At 40.9% G+C, this 18801-nt stretch overlaps 1 long non-coding RNA gene and 1 pseudogene across 1 annotated transcript in view; both read right to left on the bottom strand.

Annotated features, from left to right (window-relative positions):
- Positions 1-18801, bottom strand: part of LOC138161434 (uncharacterized) — a 134284-nt gene that overhangs the window by 73084 nt on the left and 42399 nt on the right. The window lies entirely within an intron of this gene.
- Positions 15392-15728, bottom strand: LOC138161431 (ubiquitin-conjugating enzyme E2 N-like; annotated as a pseudogene).

Genomic DNA, 18801 nt, shown 5'->3' with positions numbered 1-18801 from the left:
GCTTGGAGATCTTGAACTGGATGTTCCAGGGACATCTCAAACTGAACATGTCAGTGCCACAACTCTTTATCCTCCCCCCCCCCCCCCCACACTCCAAACCACCTGTTCTTAATTTCCCATTAGTGTTTGATTTTTTTTTTCTTCTTGATTAAAGGGGATATCCTCTTGACTCACTTCTTAAAGAGGCCTATTCCCTGAATGGGCATTACCTTCACTCTAAGTGAATACCTGAAAATGAAAAGGCCCTAGCCTAAAAGGGGCAGGGTCTCCCATTGCATGCTGGGCCATCTCCAGTAGTTCTGATGAGTATCAAGTCACTGGACCCAGATGGCTCTGGAGGAGAAAATGAGGCCGGTGACCTTGCACAGCCCTCTCTCACTCAAATCAAAGTGGAGGCAGCCAGCCCTACCACCTCTCTCCGGGATTACTGGCAGTCACCACTGCGACAGAGACAGCCCTGCCACCTTTCCCCGGGATTACCGGAATAGCCTTTAATTGGTTTCTTCATCCTACGCCTTTACCCACTGAAATTCTCCACTGTCCAAGTGACCTTTCCTAAAGTACAGGTTTGTCTGTCACCCCCTACTTAATAAAATCCCCTATTTAGATTTTAAAATTCTTCCCACGTTGGCCCCTTCCTGCCTTTCTTGTCTTCTACTTCTACTTCTCCTCTGCCCATGTGCTCTACAGCAGATCGCCACTGGCCTTCTTGCTGTTCCGCCCGGAGGCCACTCTCTCCCTCCTCACCTCTGCCTCCATGGTTGGCGCTCTCTGCCTCCTCACCTCTGCCTCCATGGTTGGCGCTCTCTGCCTCCTCACCCCTGCCTCCATGGTTGGCGCTCTCTGCCTCCTCACCCCTGCCTCCATGGTTGGCGCTCTCTGCCTCCTCACCCCTGCCTCCATGGTTGGCGCTCTCTGCCTCCTCACCCCTGCCTCCATGGTTGGCGCTCTCTCCCTCCTCACCCCTGCCTCCATGGTTGGCGCTCTCTCCCTCCTCACCCCTGCCTCCATGGTTGGCGCTCTCTGCCTCCTCACCTCTGCCTCTTGGCTTCCTTCAGGACTCAGCTCGAATGTCACCTTCTGCTCCAAAGCCTTTCCCTTCCCTACCCTCCCACAGTGCGCTACAGGTCAGTATATCAATCACTGCTCTGGTAACAACAATAATAGCTTGCATTTAGATAGTACGATAATTACCCTAATAGCTCTTATACCGTGTTTTGAGGTTATGGAAAGCGCTCTACCTGTATTATTTTATTTGATCTTCTTAATTATCCTGGGAAGTCAGTGCTATTATTAACCCAGTTTTGCAAATGAGGAAACTGAGGTAGACAGGTTAAGTGACTTGCCCAGAGTCACACAGTTAGTGTCTGGGACAAGATTTTAACTCAGATCTTCTATTCTCTTTACCAGCTTAAGACTTACAAACACTTCACATATATTATTTAGTTTGATCCTTGTAACAAATTGTGAGATAAGCACTACTATTTTTCTTATTTTACAGATCAGGAAACTAAAGTTAAGTGACTTAACCAGGGTCACACAAGTAGGAATCATCTGAGGCAGGATCATAACTCAACACTTTTATCAACTGTTAATGCCTGGCTGCTCATATGGTTGGTCAATCCTGCCCATATTATGAGGAACCCATCAGTTGGAAGACAAGATGCTGACAGGAGAGATTCAAGAGTCAGGGCCAGGTCCAACCACTGTAGTATGCATCCCATTTCTTTCTCTTCCTTTCCTGACCTGAATTCATCAACTGACATCTTTCTTGAGTCTCAGTTTCCTCCATCTGTAAAATTTGGAGGTTGTCTTAGATGGACTTAGTCCCTTTTACCTCTAGAGCCATGATCCTGTACATGGAAAAGGGAAAATGCAACCTTGATTTTTGAAAGAGAAAAGAGGTTCCCAACTCCAGGCTATTGAGTCTGATGATTAAACTGAATTCATGAGGAAATTCTTGAAAAGATCATTAAAGAGATGTTTAATAATATGTCACAAATGAAGTGGTGATGACTACTTCCATGAGACAGCCCTTGCCCTAACGGAACCAACAGATAAGTGCCAATGTGGCTTCATCAAGAAAAAGTCTTGCTAAGCTAACCTCATTCCTTTTCTGACAGTTATTAAATTAGTAAAACAAGGAAATGTGGTAGATAGAGTTTGACACATGCTAGCAAAACATTTGATAAAGTATCTCATACTGTTTTTGTAGGAAAGGAGATGAGGACTGGAGGACAAGATGGGGCCAGAGCCCAGACACACTAATTCCTATTCCTGAGCATCTGTATATTCAAACATGCATGATGACTTTGATAAGGTAAGCCTTGGGCAAGAGGAATCTCATTTCAGCAGCTCCTCTGCGGTTCCTAGAGGCCATGTAGGAAGAGGTGCCTAGTCTCATTACACTTCTCCAAAAATGATTTTTCCAGTGCCCAAAGGGCATTTGTTTCCAACACATATCTCCAAACAGCCTTTGACCCACTTAAATTCCTACAGGCAGACTCTTCTTGATGACAGGCACAAGATGTACAAGCTCTTTGCCAGGCTATTGGCAATTTTCACTTCTACCTGTGGGAGAAATATAGCCTTCAGGAGCCTGACTCTGGATGGACCATGAATGATGCATGCTCCCTGTCACTGGGAGTAGAGAAGATGGCCATAAAGTGAATATGTACCTGGAATTCACATGGACTGAGTGATGCTGGCTGAAGCTTGGTGCTAACGAGGTCAAGGCCAGGAGTTCTGTCCCTGCATGGACCTGTTAACTTTATTCAATTTTGTGATCACAGTTTATACCCCTAACTCCAACCAGCCATCTCATAGCTACATACCAGAGGCCTCAAGGAAGACTGAAGTAAATGTTCAAAAGTGTTCCCATGTAAATCTACCCCTACTAGGAAACAGATGCTAAGGGAGGAGAGGAACATTTATCACCTACTATGTATCAGGCACTGAACTAAGCATTTTACAAATACCTCATTTGATCCTTGCAACAACTTTGGGACAGAACAACTAAAAAAAAAAATACCTTCCCTCCCCCACTCCACGCCTTGAGTACTACAAAAGGTAAAAGATATGAAGCCCTTGGCAAATAATAAAACACTGAACAAACATAAGCTATTGTTATGAAGTAATTTCTAACTGGTCTGCCAGTCTTGTTGGAGACCATAGAATTTAAGACCTAGAGCAAGGATTCTTAACTAGGGAAGCTATTAGCTTATTTAAAAGATGTTGCTCACTGTATTTTAATATAACTGGTTTCTTTGCAACCCCGTGCATTTTATTTTATGCATTAAAACTTATTCTGAGGGGAGTTCAATAAGTTTCACCAGACTGACACACAAAAAGGTAAGAATCCCTGATCTAGTCCATTTGCCCAGAGCTGCAACTAGGGATTTTTTTAACCCAGTGCAAGTATTAATAACATGCCTTCTATAAGCTTCATGAGAACTATCCCTCTGTTGGGAGAGTCAAGGGGAAGGTGAGGAAGGGAGTTACATTAGCCTTCATTGAGTAGTATCTATTTTTTTAAACTCTTAATGATATTTTTATTAATGTTGAGATTAATCCCTCCTTTTCAGTACTATTCATTTTTATGTTTTAAAAGACAGTAGGACCTAGACAGCAAAGATTTAAGCATAAGCACGACAGTGGCTCCATATTCAACGAACCACCCCCCAGTCATGTCAGGTGTTTAGGTCAGGCAGTCATGACAAATGTGGCTTCCTGTTTTTACTAATTATTCTTGCTGTGCCAAAGCTCTCATCCTCCTTACGATGGGCCAGCACACATTGTCGGTATAAGCACTCTAAACCGATTGCTCAAGAGCCAAGTCCCAGTTAGCCTGCCCTAATTATGGCGCTCTACTTTCCTCAATATACAGATTAGGAAACTGAGGCCCATATGTTAATACACCAAGGGTCATTCAACTAATAAGCAGAAAAGCTGAGTTTTACACTTAAGCCTAAGCCCTCTGATATATCCAGTGTCCTTGTTACTGTATTACAGCTTCTACAGGAAAGGCTGTGAATACCACAACCCTTCTCTGCAAATCTAGTCTCTCTTTCTACAGTTCCTGAGGTCAGTCCCTGAGGGAGTAGTTATTTTTATTTTTCCCTTTGGGCTTTCCCTAGGAGGGTTACTGCAGCAATTCTCTTGCTCTAGGCCAGTGACTTGGGTGAAAATGGTTGGGTCTTTGCCTGCCAAGGGAAGGAAAAATGGTATAGTCTACGCTGGCAAAAAAAAATCGGAGGAAAATAACACAAACAAAAGCCCCAGGCACATTGCTAGAGGAATTGATATTGACCTTGTCCGAGATCCAATAGGCTGATTCTGTTTTCAAACAAAGCCACTTGCATTCATTAACTCACCAGATGTTGTTTGGTATTTTTCCCCCAGACCACTTATTTATTTATTTATTGACTGCTCCTCAGGAATGGCAGTCTTCCACTGGCACTAAGCCTCTGCTTACCTCTCAGCCCTCAAACCAACAAGAAGAGTTTTTTGGCATTAAGCTGCGTGTAGCTAGATGCTGCCTGTCTTCTAAATGAGCTCCTTTACTATTAACTCTCCAACTGACTTTTTTTTTTCAAAGGAAGGTATTAATGGAAGATAGCTTGTTTTCAGTGATCTATTGACTCTTGAACACAGAACCTACTGCCTATTTGTCTCACACAGTAATCTCCTGGCAGCAATTCAGAGGGACTTGAGATCAGTCTCCTGATCTGGTCCTGCCTCTTATTCTCCCCACCACATACAAACACATCTTTTCTTGGTGTCAGGCAAGGCAAGGGAGGCCCTTCATTTGCCACTGAGGAGAGAACCAGACAATTTCTTTCTAGATTTCACTGGTCCTGTGATGGAGAGTCCAGAGATCAATAGAGATCCTAATAAAAGGAACATGGTAAATCACTGAAATCCATCCTGGCAACCAATTCCTCTCTATGTTAAATGCAGTTTGGTGGATGACAACTCCCTTTCTCAGTTTTCTCTGGGTGGTAACTATTGGTCTTGGAGTCATGTGATGATTCCCTTTTCAGTCTAAATTAAATGCTCCTGGTGGGATCACTGTTCTGTGGTTAGTCTAGTAATTTATGGATTCAAATTCAACAAAAATTTGTTAAGTGGTTTCTATATGGTCAGGCCTTATGTATGCCAAGCACTGGGCACACACAAAGACACACTGTACATTCAACCTGACTGTCTATTCTCACTGTTGTCTGGCTCTTACGGTGCTACTCAGAGAATCAGAGACAGTAGAAGTGAAGGAAACTCAAAGACCGTAGGATCTTAGATCTACAGCTCAAAGGGACCCCAGAGGCTCATTTAGTTTAGACTTTCCCATTTTACAGACAAGGAAGCCCAGGGATATGATCTGCGTGCTTGTCACACAAGGAGTCACGCAGGAACTAGAGGTAATTCCACATACAGATGGAAAGGTCTAGTTAACCTGATAACTGAGTTTCTGAAAGAGCTGGCAGAGAGAATACAGTTTCCTGTGCTCCATATGAGTAACATCCAGTGGGTACATGGCATAGGTTAGTCAATGAGTAAGAAAATGCCCTGGAGAAAGATTAAGAGAAATCCATCTCTGGAACAATGAGTCAAAGGCAAGGCAGTGAACCTGACTTTTCAGGAACTTCCTCAGAAGCCCTACTTACAGGCACACTTGACATTGATCAAATTCCATATCTTATTCCTCTTCATTTTGCTAAACAACTACTGATACCAACCCAGTACACGCCCAAAAGATCAGATGAGACTATCTCTGATGAACATAACAGACTACTAAACCTGGAAAAATTGATGTCTGCAAACCTGGAGGGGAGTCACAAGATTCAGACACAACAAGAGTTGATGGTCGAAATTGCCCAACACGATTGAGACATTACATCTATTTCAAGACTGGCAAAATCCACTAAGTTCAAAAGATGTGTGCTGAAACGGTTGAAAAATATGACTATCTAGTAGTGTCCACCAGCAGGACAACATCCAGTGCAGCAGCCTATGATGCCTTTGTCATGCATCATGATAGCTGAGCACCCACCCTGACACTTTATGTTTAAAAATAGTTCAATGCTCCAGTATCTGACCCCAGGTCTAGAAATTCATCAGACTTATTGGCAGCTCATGAACTCTAAGAATCTATACTGCTCATGGGTCAGACATTTTCCAGCCTCAACTGGATGTCACAAGTTCCTTCAATTCACCAATTCCCATTTGGGAGGTACAGGGACAGCTTTTCATGTCCTAGCCCAAATACTTGCTCAATTTGGAGAGAAATGGGACACCCTGGACAATTTCTACAGTGAGTTCTTGGCCTCTCTTGCTGATGGGAGTATCAGCCCAGGCATCACTATTGAATATTACAAGAAGATACGATTCTTTGCTAGAGGCCAAACCTCCAATCATTAGGATATATACCAAGCATAACATACCCAAAGGTTGCCAGAAGAGCCCTTGAAAGTTAAAGTTCAATGCTTCAATTAAAGCATCCTTCACCCCTCATCCCAAGGTCAGGAAAGTTTGGGTATGCTTAACCCAATCAAACACCAATGGGTGACTTTATAGGCCTTAAGATTTAATGTTGCTGAGAGTATCAATTGCCTAGAATCAAGGAAACTTACATACTCCACTGTCCTCCGTCCTTTCATACAACCTGGTCTAACAATTCTAAAAAACTTAAGGTGGAAAAAAATGCCCCACCCTGGGGTACAGGTGTGTGTAACTGTAAACACATGGGCTTTTGATTAGGCAACAGAAGGGAAATACAAAGACTGGGAGTGTGGATCCCTGGCTGTTGAGACAAGCATGCTGTGTACAGCTCGAGGGGAAATCAGTCGAACTCCCTTTAGGTCCATTTTATCAGGTGTAAAATGGCAAATGTCACCACAACTCTTGTTCTTTTTTTTTTTGCTTTTTTGGAGGGCAATTGGGGTTAAGTGAATTGCCCAAGGTAACAAGGTCACAAACGGCTAGTTTTTGTGTTCGGTGTCTGAGGCCAGATTTGAACGCAGGTCCTCCTGACTCCAGGGCTGGTGCTCTATTCACTGGGCCCCCTAGCCTCCCCTTCACCATGACTCTTGTGGTAGAATCAGAACTCAGAACTGTAAGGCACCTTTGAGAGAGCAGCCAAGCCAAATTCATTTTATAGATTTGGAACCTAAGGCTGAGGGAAGTTAATGTCACTTAGCCAATGCCACAAAAGTGAGGTGCTTCCTGTGTGTTGATCAAGAAGGATGGACAGTGTGGCCACCCATTTAATTCTGTAGAATGGTCTGCTTTGAGAAAGCACTGCATTCAGTCAGAGCCTCCCTTAGCCTTAGGAAAAACCCTCTACATTTCACATAACTGGTATAGTAAACATTGAGGAAGCCACTCCATTCTTCAGCCGCCCACCTCCCCACCCCCAGTAAGTGTAGACATGAAAAGACCTTCAGAGTATCTTTTATTTGCGCTTCAATTCAGTCCTAGCATACATCAAGCAACTACTGTGTGCAAGATGAAAGAAGACAATCCCTTACGGTGGCCAACTTGAGGAAGACATTTCCGAAAATTTTAAATGCCGTGTGATAAACATCTACTTAAAAAAGATTTGAGATTGGAGCCAATCAATAAGTACCTATCAAGCATCTAAACTATTACATCATCTTACTAACGTGATCATGCAAGTTAAGAGGGACAAAATATAATAATTTTAAGCCTCGAAACACTTTTAAAGATATAAGGTGTTCTTTTTTGCCACAATTATTTTATATACCACTGGGCATTGAGTTCACAAGACTGACACTCACGCCAGAGGGGTGCTGGTAAATGTTTAACAAGTAGCTCTCTGAAAAAAATAAGTATATACAACACACTTTGAAGTTTAATCTTCTTTATTAAAGCTTTCTCTATAACTTTCTTAGGTATAAATATATGTGTATATATGTATATATATATATATATATATATAATCAACAAAACAATAAATCAAGCCCAGGAGTAAAAGCACACTCTCAATATTTAACAACTGGCTCTCACAAAGTAGTTCAAGTTGTCTCCAGCACACACACTCTTGCTATCATAGTGGCTATTATCCTTGACAAAGAACCCATTTTTCCAAGTCTAGCTTTGATTATACCTCATAGGTTTTCAGTAGGGTTTAAATCAGGTGAGTTCCCAGGCCACTAAAATATGTTTTTCTCTATCTCTTGGATAAATTTCTTGGTGGAATATCTGTAATTTCAGAACCTTCTGCTTTTCATATTGATCTGAGTTTGTCATTCCCCATAGGAATAACACTTCAGACCCAGTAGAAATAAAAAAATCTCCAAAATATGTTTTGGGCAGTGACATTTTTACAATCTGATGAGGATGCCTATATCTTAGATGATTTATCTGGAAATCTTCTGACAATGGCTTTGGTATAGCCTTGAATCGAGTTGGATGTCATCAGTAAATATTACCATTCCTGCTCCCTTGTGCCCCCCGCCCCAATTATTAGTCTTTGTATTATCTTGTCTAGGAAAAAAAAAAAACTCTTTGAGTTGGTAGCTATTTTTTTTAAACTGGTCTTCCAACTTCAGTAAACCCACTATGGAATAATCCACTCAAGTCTGCCAGGACCCAGTGAAGGTTTTTGCTTGGATTCTGGGGATTAATTAGCCTGCTTCCCAGCACTAGTTCTTGATACTGTTTTTTGTTTTCACCTGGACTTTGATTTGTGCTTTGGTGAAATTCTTCTGGTTTTACTGTAAGCATTAATGATCCTTGAAATGCTTCATTTCCCCATACCAACAGACATTGAAGTATCTCTGTCATTGAAATGTGCTCAACATTTTTTCTGTATGTAGTACATTTGTACAATTTCTTTAAATAACATCCATTCTCAAAAAAACAAATAACTTAAAAGTGCAATAAAAAGCAAAAAAACCCACATATGGCATGAAATTTAGCACTGTATTGACAATGAACAGCTCAAACTCCTTTGGTCTTTCTCAAGTAATATATGTCTATCCTTCCTGTGATGAGAAACTGAGAACAAATGAACATCCCACACAAATGATGTTATCGCTACACCTCAAGGGAAAATATTAGGCTTATTTCAGATGGTATAATTTTTTTTTTCATTTGGCTATCACACAGTTTGCTAAGGATGGAAAGGAGTCTTATTGTAAGGTCTGTTCAATTAAAAGAACTAGGCTTTTACTCTGGTGCCCTGGACAGTGTGGAAAAAGTTCAGCATTTGGGCCAATTCCATAAGAGGACCCATCATACAAAGATCCATCTGTGGGAAAGCTATAGAAAAGTGTTGTAGGGGTTAATGGACTAATATAGGGATTGTTTTGCCAAAGAAAGTTGACATCATTAATGAAAAATTGAAAGGTCAATTATAGAGAAACCAGACGTGAATTATTATAGCTGAATTTTCATGCCCCAGAATATGTGATCGTAACCCCTTGGGATTACTAGAAACCCCTACCCATTAGTATTAAGCTCTGTCACAGTGAGGCTTAGTCAAATATTCAGAAAAAGGAAAAACCCTTCACGTTTGGCATAACTGATATAGTAAACGTTGAAATGTTGAGGAAGCTACTCCATTCTCCACCCACCCACCTCCCAACCCCAGTAGCTGTGGACATGAAAAAACCTTCAGAATATCTTTCACTTGTGCTTAAATTCAGTCCTAGCATTTATCAAGACACTACTGTGTGAAAGGTGCTAGAGAAACAAAGATGAAAAAATACAATCTCTGCCCTAAAATAGGAAATTGAATTGATGAAATATTGCTATAGGTAGAGATAAGTATGATTCAAGATAAGGGGATGATAGGTCCCTAGCAGAGGCTCTGGCTATAGGACATGAGGCCCATGGTTTGGCAGGTTCCATGGTACAAACTGAACCCTCTCTTTTCTGGAAAAAGAAAAAGGAAAAGTTCCAGTGCAGATGGAGAACTGGAACACAGAACAGAAAAACAAACCACTATCAAACCACTGTGGGTCATAACCCGTAGTTGAAGAAGTGCAGAAGGGGACTCAGACTATGTTCCCTATAGAAAGTCCACCAATTTTTGTTAAGCTTGCTCCTTGGGTCTTTTGATATGGGTTACACTTAAAAGGAAGTTGTTTAAGTTCTGACACCAATAGGCTCCACCCCAAGACTTTAGCCAAAATATTTGATTATTAGGTGGTTGGCTCCTATGCAAATGTCGGCCTTGAAGCCAGCTCTCAAGAACACCCTTTGTAATGTGACTGCATATGAAAGGAGTTAACTGACTTTTCCTAAGACTTCTTGGAGTCTAGATAACAAAGCCTTATCAAATTACCTGTTCCGTGCTACTTCCAGAATATAACAGACTAAGATAATGATAAGAATACTTGAGTCCTATTCCTTTATTTCATTTGCTCTATAAAAACCTTATACTAAGAATCAATAAATGGAGTTCATGGTTCTTCCTTGAACTACCTACATGGCCTGGTCATTTCTTATTCACGTCTCTGACCATGCTTAGTGCTGGACACTGAGCAGCCCACAGCAGTCTCTAGTAGAAAAAGTTTAAGAAGCCCTGGCTTAGAAGAAATAGCCTGGGAGGCCATCTCATCACATTCATGCCCTAGCAGTAGAGGGCTTCAATAAATGGCATTCTATTCAAAGCTAGAACTGGAGATGTATGGAGAGACTTCTACGAGGAAAAACCTCAATGGGAAGGTATGGTGCCCATTTTCCCATTGATTCCACAGGGTAAGAAAAATGATGGCAGAACAGGGGGAGCTTTCCAGTCTATTCTGTGGGTTCAGAAAGAAGATGGGTAGGCAGCTCACTACTACGTATAAAACATACTGTTCATGTGGCCCCTTGGGCTTGAGGGCCATTTAAAACTTTTGTTTCATAGCTTATCATGACCAGAAAAATTGGTCATTGGTTGCTCAAGTTCAATTATGTGCATCTCTATAGTTATCTAGACTGTTACCAAGATCCTTCAAGTGGCCTTTCTAGCATAGTAGAACCTTCAAAAACGTATGCTGTACCTTTAAGAACACAGGATAATCTCCATGTCACAAGCAGATATGGCAGTAGGACTTTGTTGTGTATGTGTACAATTCCTTAAAAGCTTTGTAAATGACAGCAGTTTACTTAACCTCCATGGTATCTACAGATTAGTTGATAAGGATATTTTAGGAGGCAGAAATCATGGAGGAAACAACACCTGACTTAAACCTTATGGGAAAAGAATATACTCAATAGGGAGAATGATTTCCAGGCAAAGGGATGCCTTCTATGAAAACATGGAAGTGACAGAGCATGAGACTAGATTAAAGAAGTACTGGTAGTGAGTTTATTCAGGAACTGTGTATGAGGAATAGTCTGAAGATAAAGGAAATGGAAGATGGAGGGGCATGTATTACTCTTACCCTTCACCTTCCTAATCCACATGGTCAATCAACTGATTCTAGACTTTCAACCAAAGTATTATGAGACCAGGAAGAAACATAAAAATTTGCAGTTAGCTATTCAGTAAATAGGAATCAGATTTTTGCTTCCCCAGTTCCAGGCTCAAAAAATGAACTGACCACATAATGACAACATATATCTTATTCTTCCAAGCTTGGGATTGGAAGGCTGGTTTAGTGTCAGACATCTTGGGTCATTTTCATCCCAAAGAAAATCTGCTTTAAAAAATTAAAACATCATCAGTTCTTGGCTACACTAATCAGCTTATTCTAAGGGCAGAATCCAGAAACCCAAACTCCTAACGAAAAATAAAATGGTGAATCACAGGGATTTGCTTAAGAAAAAAACACCTCTGCCATCCACAGCTTTAGGGGTTAACTGAGAAAAATTATATCCCTAGGGACAGTGGATGTAATAATCATAATAGCTGAATTCATCTAGTACTACAAGACTGGCAAAACTGCTTTATTTCATCCGAGTCTCACAACAAGCCTGTGAAGTAGATAGTACAAGTATTGTTATCCCTATTTAACGGATGAATTCCTACTCAGAGGTCAAAGATTTAGCCCAAACCCTTAATTTGTTTCTATCTTTTAAAAATATGAACTTAAAACACTAAAAAAGAACATTTCCCTACACAAAGGACTCTACAAAATGAGTCTTTACATCATGGTCCTTAGTTTCAAGAGTATAGTTAAGTTATACAAGATGCTTTCAGAAGAGTCCTTATTTGTGCTTCCTTCTTAGTTTCTGTACATTCAGAAACTTTTCAATACCCCTCTTTTTGGTATCACTATTGTGATTGTTAGTGATACTCTAGAATTCTACAGATTTCTTCCCCCCAAATTAAAAACTAAGGTGGGAAAAAACCTTTTGTCCTTTTGTAATAAATGTAGGCAAGGAAGACAAACAAACACAGTGGGCCAAGTCCAAAAACCTGTGAGACCCTCACTTCTGTGTCAGGAGGAGGGCAATATGCATTCCTAAGTCTTTCAAAATAGGTTTTCTTTATAATTTTGCAGTTGAAGTATACCCTTACAATGTAGTTCATACAACCCAGGATTCTCTGAAATTATCTTTATCATTTTTTATAGAACAGTAATATTGCATTACATTCACTTACAATTTATTCAGTCATTTCCTAATAGTCTAAGAAGCAATCTAAAGCACTTCCTTAGACTCTAGTTTTTTCCTTTTTTAATTCCTCCTACAGGATAAGGAAGTTATTTTTTCCCTAATTCATTCCACTTTTTGAGTTTTACCTCTTTTAACACCCAACTACCGGTGTGCTTAACCTGCTCTGTGAAATCCATCTGCTGTCCCCCCCCCCAACCCCTTCCTCCTTCTTTGTTTTCTCATGTACCCAAATAGGGGAAATAACAGGATCTGTTGATCCCTTCTTTTTTTTCTACACTAATGCATTCCTCCTATTCCTCCTTTTCAAATCTCAGAACTAATCTACCCCTGGGAGAGATGTTTTTTTCTTCTTTTTATTTCTCTCAATGATCTCACACTAGACATTAAGCTTCTGAAGGAACTTATTTCTTCCCCCAGTTAGAATGTTAGCACTACATCATCGTATGGCTCCTTTCAATTCCTCAAATAAACTTACCTTTCTACCTTTCTCTTCTCTCTCATGTTTGCATTTCAAAGTTCCTACTTAGTTCTGGACTTTTCATCAGAAATAACTAAAAGGCCTTTATTTCATCCAAAGATCATTTTTTCCCTTGTAGGGTTATGCTTAGCTTTGCATGCTGTTATTCTTTGTTGTTTGCCTATCTTTCTTTTGCCTCTGAGAATATTTAATTCCAAGAATTCTTTTTGTTTTTAGTAGGAAGGAAACAAACATTTATTAACCATCTACTAGACGCTAGGCACCATGCTAAGTACTGAACAATTATTATCTTATTTGACCCTTGCAACATCCCTGGGAAGTGGGTGATGCTGTTATCCCCATTTAACATAAGAGGAAACAGAAAGACGTTATGTGACTTTCCCAGGGTGACACAGCTAGGAAGTGTCTGAAGCTGGATTTGAACTAAGGTCTTCCTGACTCCAGACCCAGTGCTCTGTGCACTACAATGTCACCTGGCTGCCAAGACTAATGCATTTATGACTGTGTATCTTGGATAGGAGAAACGTTTCTTTGTAGGTGCTTGCAATATTTTTCCTTTGATGACAAAAAACTGGATTTGGGCTGTAACATTCCCAGGACTTGTCATTCTAAAGTTTATTTAAGTGATCAGTGGATTCTTTCTGTCTCTGCTTTGCCCAGGCTTTCATCTGGGGAGCCTTTCACTCTAGTTGCATTTGACTAGTGGTCCAGTCATGTTGCTGGTAGCCCTCCTTCTAGGTGCCCTGGGGCTTCTGACTGACCTTTGGTGTAATTAATGGGTGGGAAATACACTTATTATATATGTTTTCTTATTGGATGTCTTGTATAAAATTCAAGAGCAAATCTGGGATTTGAACTTGGGTCCCAACTTCAAATCCTTTGCTATTTTCCCAGTAGCTCTGTGCTCCCATTCCATTTTAAGAGGCAAGGTTAAGCTAGGATATTTACCAACATGTGGCATGTCTGTGTCCTCCCCCAATCCTTCTCCTCCCCCATTCTGAGCACAGTCTTCCTGTGTGTGGGGAGGGCACACTAGAACATGAAGCTGGTGAGGCCTGAGTTGCCCATCCGAGTGGCACACTTGAGAGCCCAAAGCGATTTCAAGTCTTGTTGACTTAATTTACTCCACTACTGGCTTCTAGGAGGTGACTTCTTCATGTTAAATTTACTTTGAACTTCATTGTACCCATAGACTATACTATGTTCCACCTCTTTAGGTATTTACCAAATTAAAAAAATAGTTTTGATAGTTACATAAACAGATTGCCCGAGTGTTATGTAAACAGTCCTCCTAAAATAAAGTTTATGCTATTGATGGGACAGCCAGAATTGGTGTGGAATGATCATGAAAGTAGAAAGTAGGGACAGCTAAAAAAATGCCCTCCTCATCCCAAGTTTTATCTATTGGGGCAATACCTATCTAGCCATGTAACCTCACCTGCTGCTGACTGACAGAAGGGAGTCCCATGCTAAGGAAATCAGAACAGACCGCCTACCAGTAACTTTTGCGTCATAGATCCCTTTGGCAATTTTTTTTTCCAGAATTAACAAAAAATATTTTACCGAAACATAATATTTACAGAAGTTTCCAGACAAGCTATACAACAACCAAGCTTGTTCATCTGCAGTGTCTAAGGAGACTTGACTATAGAGTACAACTGGTTAGCTGCTTTAACCAATGCAATAAGCATCACCCAAAAAATCAGGCAAAGGAGCCCACGAAACTGGAAGAAAAAAAAGACACACCCCTGCAGTTAACCTACAACTACAGTTAACTCTTCCACATCATGAGGGTTAGGGATGCAGCATTCCTGAGATGGAAAATCTGTGTAAAGAGAATGTGTGAATTTTTCTTTTTCTTTTATGTGGGGCATTTACAGTACCTTACTGTAAAATTTGGGACATTTGTTCATACATTCTGTGTTGTCCACTGGCCTTCACATGTTATATGTCACAAAACTCCCCCCAAATTCTCATTTAATTTCCTAAACCAACCCAAGATACAGTGAAACCACGATGAAGAGAGTTGGGAAGTGGAAGGGATAACTACTTTCATTCACAGTGCTGATACTTAAATCATCAAGGGATAAACAAATAAAAGCAGAGCTGGATCACTGCTTTTAAACAATTTCACAATAATCGGCATGATACTTCTAGCCTCTGCTCAAGCACTACAACCATGAATCAGGACAAAACAGTGATTGCTAATGTGCATTTAATCACCAAAGGACTGAGTGGTCTAGGTTTTTATTCTGTAATGCTTCTAAGACTGTGTCCATTAAATACAAACTAAAAAGGCACAACAGGAGAGATGATATACACATGATGTTGGGATTGAATTTAAATATTATTCATGGAATCTAGCCTGGTCCGTGCTCCTGCTGCTTCTAGGGCTGGGGCTTCATTGGTCTTCCACTATGAGGCTACATCACTTGGTAACGGATCTTTTGGATTGGGAGTAGCACTGTGCGGATCCACAATGCTGGAGGGCCATTTCTTTTAGGAGACATTGGGTATTCTTCTGGAAGAAATGGTTCAAGTTTAAATGTGCCTCCCTCAAAGGGGAATCCTGTGGGCCTACAATGACCACATGAAAATATTGTGCGTTATTTTCATCAGGAACTGGATCTGCCAGCAAATGCTGGGTTTCCTTAATACTGTGGGGCAACCTGGCCATCTTGTCTGATCCAGAATTCAGTTTTGGGGTCTTGTCTCTCTTTTGACAATCTTGATTATGCTTATGCATCCCTTCTCAGAATAATCTCTTAAATGCACAAAAAACCCCCATAGAATTGAAAAAGTAAACAAATCATATTAAAATAAGGATAATTTTTTCCCCATTCACATTCAGGAATCCCTAATATCTATCCATTGATTTTGTTAAGATTATCCTATCCACTGACACCCTTTGCTGTCAAGTGCTTCAGTGAAGAAATGCTACATGATCCAGTGCTAGAGGCCTGGAATTGGAATCAGGAAAACCTGAGTTCAAATCCTGCCTCAGACATTTATTAGCTATGTAACTATGGGAAAATAATGACTTCTGCCTCAGTTTTCTCATCTGTAAAATTGGAATAATAGTAGAACTATTAGGGTAGTTATGAGAATCAAATGGGATGTTTGTGTTTTTCACTAGGCAAGTGCTAGCTACTATTAGAATGAGACTTTGTAGTGTGCAGTTTTAGCAGAAACCCAGCATCAAAAATCAGATTAGATAATGGTGGAAATGTAATGCTATATAACGGCTGGGAATTAGTGAGCAAGAGGAAATGCAATGTTACCAATTTGATATTTCGTATCTTTCTTACTAAACATCTCCAAACCAATTTTCAAGTTAAACTTACCCAGAATTCGGAGTGGAAATGGACCAAAAATGAAGATGGAGAGAGAAACTTTATTTCTTCTTCCTTCTTTTCACCCAACATGGGGCAAAAGTTGTAATTTCTCGAACAGTGGACAGTCTAGTCTCATGACCTATTCTCTCTAAATGTGTTAGATGCTTTTGGTGAAGAGTCTCAGTCTAGAATCCAGAGATACTCAAAGGAATTGAATTTGTAACTAGAAAGCAGAAAGACCAAAAGCCAACTGATAACCAAACTCCGTTTTTTTATTAAAATTCCTATAATCCTCCCGGGTCCCTTTAGCTTCTTTTGGGGCTTTCTCTATGGGTTCATAAGAGCAATCTTGTGGCCACAAACTAGAATCAAGTCAGCATCTGTCCTTTGACCCAATTAATATAAGAACAATTAGGCTCTTCTGTTCTCGCAACCCTCCCCAGCCAGCAGAAATCTTCCTTCCCCCAAGGAATTTAAATGTAAACTACAACCTGCACTTGATGCTCAAGTGGAAACTCTGGTTCGAGCTCTGTAACAAAAAATGAAAAGGCACTAAGAAAAGTTTTATGAATATAGTACTAAAAATGCTGACATCTTATGAAATGTTCTATGAAGACTAAATCCCAAGGCTTCAGCAAGAGATGAAGGATAGAAATTGTCGTACTGGGAAAACTAAAGGGGAATAGCCTCAGCACCAAGAGCATTTCATTCCATCAGAAGACATCTTGCCATCCTTCTATTCATCTGTCTGCATCTGAAAGGTAGCACCTAGGCCCCAGTTCCTCTAATCTTAAAGCCTATGTTCTGATGCATCTAAGATTTGAAAAGATCTAAAATTCCATGGGGATTTCCACAGTTCTGAGCTCAGCCTAAACCAGTTCCATTGATGACAGGGGTCCCACAGGTTTTGGTGACTGGAGATCATTGCTATTCCTTTCTCTTTCTAAAGTGGCATTTCATTTAAAATGAAACAAGCATCTCAATGCCAGGAAACTGTGGTACAAGGTCTTGGGGATGCAAAACCACAAACCCATCTATTTATCCTTAAGGAGCTCACAAAGTGAGACAATGTAGAATGTACCAGCAAAATGAGCTCAGGACACTCCCTTTTGAGGGTCCTCCAGGCAAAGGTGCTCACCTTGTGGGTCTGCACAACTCACCACCTTCTTTTATGAACCCCAGTGCTCTTATGTTTTACCAGGTAACCAGAAAATGTATTAATTCAACATTCAAGATAGTTAAAGAGCACAATGAATAATGTGATTATCAAGAAAAACTCCCCCTCCCCCATGTGTACAAAGGGAGTGATCTCCTGCCAGACACTCCTCTCCATACCACTAGGTAAGGCCAGGAAGGGTGAAGGCAGTTACTTCCTCAGGGGTGCCTATGAAAGGGCCAGAAATGTCCTCTGGGTGGTGCCTAGACATAGCCAACTCTGCCACCTCCACCCTTCTCCAGAAGCACTTAGATTCATCATTCCCAATCTTTGTTATCTAGTCTCTTCCATCTGTCTAGTCTACTTTTAGCTCTCCAGCCTCTTCAGGTCAGTGTCTGTTCCCTATAAAATCCAAGCCCTTCACCTGCCTCAGGAAATGACTTGCTAACCAGGGGGGATTATGACCAGATTTTTCTTAGGCCTACTAAGGATGAATGGCATTGGGAGGACCCCTAGTTCTGCCTCTCCATCCTGGAGTCTGTCCTTTGGCCACTAGTTTTGGCCTTTCCTCATGCTTCTGGGCCTATCCCCTTGGGTCAAAAGCCCTATAAAAGAGACTGATTTCTCCATGCCTTTCCTTATCTGATTAATTTGTGAAATCTTCAACCAGGATGGTGAATTAAAGGCCTTGAGTTCTTGCCACATGAGCATCAGGTATAGAAACTGGGGATATTTATCCAGATTCAGAGAATGTTGGGGAAAGATGGACAGCTAGAGTCTTCCAAGTACTTCAGGAATATTAATTTGTGTCACTCCATCTGTAAGACAAGACAGCCTTTGTGACCACAAAAGGAAATGCTGACTTGGGAAAGGAAGTTATGATGCTTGGTATGTACCTTCCCATCATAAAACAGGAAACCGAGAGCTTGGCAAACCAGCAAGATGTTAGCCATAACACATTGCCAACCTCGGTATTCTGCTACTCCACTCACAGAGTGAGCAGACACAAACCAGTTTTGAGATTTTAAAAGCTCAGTCAAGACTGTGGCAGCAGCTGTGAAGTCTGTCTAGTCACCTGGACTCTGTGAACCCTCAATTTCCACCCCAAACCTCAGGTCCTTGGTGCTATTTGTTGGGAGAGCTTGCTGCCAGCAATGGTACCACTTGCACTGTGTTTATCAGGGCTCTCCTGTATTGAAGCAGAGTGCTTTATGGGCTACCAATTAGTCTTTGTTATCTACCACAGACTCAAAACATGC

The sequence above is a fragment of the Petaurus breviceps genome, unplaced genomic scaffold (genome assembly GCF_028583685.1).
Source record: "Petaurus breviceps papuanus isolate PSGF00001 unplaced genomic scaffold, PetGlider_PUasm1.0 185, whole genome shotgun sequence".
NCBI classification, from domain to species: Eukaryota; Metazoa; Chordata; class Mammalia; order Diprotodontia; family Petauridae; genus Petaurus; species Petaurus breviceps.
This window is presented reverse-complemented; position numbering and strand designations above follow the sequence as displayed.